Below are 4,510 nucleotides of genomic sequence, written 5' to 3' on the forward strand. Positions count from 1 at the left end.
TTAATGATGTGAAACAATGTGGTTGAAACAACCATACTACACAAAGCAATCTACATTTAGTGTGATTCATGTCATAGTACCCATGAGACTTTTCCATTTACTAGAACAGTTAATTTCAAAATTTATATGTAAACACATAGATCATGAGTTGCCAAAATAATCTTGAAAAAGTGTATTAAATCTAATAGTGTAAAGTTCTCTGATGTTAAACAGCCCAACAAAGCTTTAGAATTTAAACAACATGATACTGGCTCAAAAACAGACAGCAATAAATAGAAGAGAATAGAGCACCCAGATATAATCCTTCACACTTATGATCAATTTACCCATGAAAAAGGAAGCAAGAGTATAAAATGAAGAATAGACATTCTCCTCAATAAGTAGTGCAAGGGAGATTGAAAATGTAAATTATATATTAGAATAGTTTCTCACGTTGTATACAATCCATAAGCAGAGAATATCTTTCTATTTAATTTGTTTACTTATATTTCTTGAAACTGTAATTTATAGATCTATGTTTAGATCTTTTATTTCACTTATCAAATGTATTCCTAGTTTATTCTATTTTGTATAAATATACGCACAATTGTTTTCCTGATTTCTCTTTCTGATAATTTGTTGTTACTATATAAAAAAGTAATGGATATTTGTATATTGATTTTGTATTCTACAAGTTTACTAAGTTTGTTCATTATTTGTTACATTCACTGGAGGTGTCTATGGAGTTTTCTATCTATGCATAATTAAGTCATCTGTAAAAATTTTACTGTTTTTTTACAAGTTGAATGCCTTTTATATTTTTTCTTGACTAGTTGTTCTGGCTAGGACTTCAAGTTGTGTAATTTAGTATTTGTGAGAATGAGCTACCTTTTCTTATTACTGGACCAGAGGAAAACCTTCCTGTATGTTAACATTGAACTTGATGTTTGTCATTGGTTTTTCATATATGGCTTTTATTATCTTTAGTTACATTCTGTTTAAAGTGTATTTGTAAACAATATTTTTATAAAAATGTAAAGATCAGACCTGTGAACAATTTTCCTACATTTATTGAGATTATTGTTTTTGAATTCTCAGCTTTTTAAGGGATTGTATCACATATGTAGATTTGCATATGATAAGTAATATTTATGAATCAGGACTAAATCATACATAACTATATTTTATAATACTTATAATATGCAATGAATTCAGGTTGCTAATGTTTATTTAGAATGGAATGAACACATACTGAAAAATAAATTTACATTCTAGCTTGAGTGCACATTTATTTATTTAAAAATTCTATCTCTCATTTTGAATTTGGCTTATGTTTAATGGAATTTATATCTAAAAAATAATATAACTTTTGGTAGAACTGGATTTACTACAGTTTACTGATACAGAACATAGCTATTTACAATTAGGGAACAAAACACTTGCCTTAAAATGCCATATTTTGCTAACAATATCAACTGTTTCAGGACTGAGATACATATTGCTTCCTAAAATGCATTACCTGGTCTTTTCCACCCAACACACATATAGTGTTATTTCTTTGTTTTTTGATTGTTTCTTTGTTTGCCCCTTAATGGAGGCAGTGCCTATTGAACCCAGGATCTTGTACATAAGTGTATTTATCAACATCATTTTGGAACAATTAACAGAAGCCACAAGGTTATGGATTATAAAGATGACAAGAAAATTTATTCCTTCTAGGGACTGAAAAACCTCTGAGTGAAAGAAAGTCAAAGATAAACATTGGTAAATATACAATAAGATTTTCTCTTTTCTAATTTTAATGTAGATTATTAAATTACATTTGTTTAACTTATAGAACTGAATTACAATTAAAAACAAAATTCCACCCTTTGGGATTTCTTAAATTTGATTCATTATTTCTTTCTAATTTTATTTCATAATTACTTACCATTTATTTTTATACAAAACAAATAAACTTATATTTATTCTGCTCATGTTATGAATATAGAGCTACTTATTATAAAGTACACAGATAAATACCTACTTCCATTTCCAAATCAAATTATGTTTCACTTTAATTACAAATGATTTTGAAATTGATATATATTTTCTGTACAGGTTTTACAAAAATTTCACTTTAAATTCCAAAACTTTAAAATTATTTTATATATTTTGTGCATTATTTGTACTCTGTTTACAAATCTGGTATAAATTTTTTTACAAAAGTTTGGAGATTGGTTTTATTTTATAGACCCCAAAATTAAATTATTTAAAAAGATATTGTTGGGATAATATTTGCAGATCAGACTATAAAAATAAGCATCCTATCTGTATCATTTTAACTGGATGAATGAGAAATAAACACTGGCTGAATGTTACACTTGAGTTGCTGGGAGACCAGTCGTTTTGTGATGTCACAGCTACTCAAGTTGAGAACCATGGCGAAGGCCTAGCAGTTTACCTGTGCAGCCCTGCCAAAGCAGCATTTGAAGCTGCAGTGCTCAAAACCATGCAGATTAGAAAAGTAGCTGTAGAAAAAGTTATTTGAGATGCCACATATTTCTTCAGAAATTCAAGGTGTGTCTCCTAAAGTTGGACAAACTGGTTCAGGAAATTCCGGAAGATCTCTATTGTGTGACCAAACATTCTCTGGGGACTTGGACTTGAGGTCTATGATTGAATAAAATGCTTTTCAGATTTTGTCTGAAGAATCCTTAATAAAAACACCATGTTACACACATTCTGTCTCTGTACCAGGTGAAGATAATGAATTTCATTCTCTGAAATTTCCAAGAAAACTCTGGAAAATGGCTGGGGATGACCAATTGAAATCCATCTGGTGGGGTGATAATGGATCTTCCATAGTGATTGTTGAAGATGTCTTCAAGAAGGAAGTTTTGGAAAGAAAGGCCCCTTTCAGAATATTTGAAACTGGAAGTATGAAAAGTTTATTTAGACATCTTAAACTTTATGGGTTTAGGAAAGTGTGGCAGAATTTTCAAAGGACTCCTTGTCTAGCTGACTTTCTGGCAGAAGAAAATGTAGCCTCTGTTTTAAGAAAGGAATTGACAAATTTTAATTACCACTTGGTAACTTATATATAAAAATTTATTTTGTATATCAATCAATGGTAATATAAATGTAAAGCTAGATTTTGAAAATTGTAAAACTACTAAGGTTAGAATACTTTATTTTCTCTAAAAAATGAGGACAGTGCCTTAAGTAGTCAAGATTAAGGGAAACTTTGCTTGCAACTATGAATCTTTCCAGAAATCTAAATAAAGCTATTAAAGCTGCTTTTAAAAAGTGGCATTCACCATTACTGCAAATGCTAAGTCAGTAAATTTGATGAGCATACTATTTAAATGTGTATATTCCAATTAAGAAACTTCACACTATCGTTAGCAATGTTCATATTTTGATAATATTATCTATGCATAGTAAACGTGGAATCTGAGGCTTAATAGGTTAGCCTTTTTGTAGTCTTGTAGTTTGATTAATGTATTACAAAAATGTTTCTCCTTTGGTTGTAGCTGCAGTTGTATCATAATCCAAATTTTAAATGGTGCTGTCCCCAGCTTTTTGTGAGAATAAAAAGAAGAGTTGGGATTAAAAATTCCTCTCTGGTGTCTTCATTGGCTGAAGATTTCAACAAGAAGCACTTTAAAGCAGGGGGTAATATGGATTATCATATTTCTGGTTTTGTGACTGACACTAGTGGAGAAAGTTCATTTTTACCTTCTGCAAATTTAAATATGACTCTAATAAGAAAGCCCTCTAGTAGTCTCATAATTGGTGATACAACTATCCCGATCAGAGGTGATTTCTCTCCTCCATCATCAATGTCACTTAGACCACCAGAACAAATTGCAGTGTATCAATGAGGTAATTTAAATCAGTTCAACATTGTCCTCGGACACTCTCAAAGTAGCTACAATGAAGCAAATGGCCATGATGTGAACTCCATTACAACTTCAATTTCTACTTCTCAGTACAGCATCTTCTCTCTCATATAGAGCAATTATTTTGGACTGATGGTGAACCTTCTGCTTTTCCAAACAGATATCATGACATATCTGCCAATGAAGGTCATTTTCCTAAACTACAACCAGGGATCAACCCACACTTTCCAGTGCCAATGATATCAGATACATCAGCTACATCTCTTTCAAGACCAACTCATCAGCAATTTTCAGTTTATCAACGTCATCCTAATTACAGCTGATGTACCAGAGGACTACCAGATTATGCAGGATAACAAAGATTAAAACTGATGTTGGCAAACGTCGACAAATATCTGCAATTTTTTGGGGGGACAATAAAAATAGATGTGCACCCGAAATTTCTTTATTTTTTTTCAAGTAGAGTAAAGAGTTAAACAAGGGACTAAGTTGCCATTTAAAGAAAAAAATAGATACTTGATTGATATGATCTTTTGATGGAACAATATGGGAGTAAATTTAAATAATTTCTTGAAAGGAAGAAGAAAAAATGGAAGAATTTGGAAAAGGAATAAAACATGTAGAGAGGGAAAAGTACTAAGTGGTTT

At 30.8% G+C, this 4,510-nt stretch overlaps 1 long non-coding RNA gene across 2 annotated transcripts; it reads left to right on the forward strand.

The window, feature by feature from the left end:
• Window positions 1-2,430: 2,430 nt before the first annotated feature.
• On the forward strand, window positions 2,431-4,288 carry LOC140692767 (uncharacterized). 2 transcript variants are annotated; one of them, XR_012068336.1, is made up of 4 exons: window positions 2,431-2,538; window positions 2,719-2,898; window positions 3,495-3,636; window positions 4,024-4,288. It is a non-coding gene; the product is annotated as an uncharacterized lncRNA (long non-coding RNA). The 2 variants fall into 2 exon arrangements; XR_012068335.1 differs by lacking the exon at window positions 4,024-4,288 and having other exon boundaries at window positions 3,495-3,737.
• The last annotated feature ends 222 nt before the right edge of the window (window positions 4,289-4,510 follow it).

The sequence above is a fragment of the Vicugna pacos genome, unplaced genomic scaffold (genome assembly GCF_048564905.1).
Source record: "Vicugna pacos unplaced genomic scaffold, VicPac4 scaffold_17, whole genome shotgun sequence".
Lineage (NCBI taxonomy): Eukaryota > Metazoa > Chordata > Mammalia > Artiodactyla > Camelidae > Vicugna > Vicugna pacos.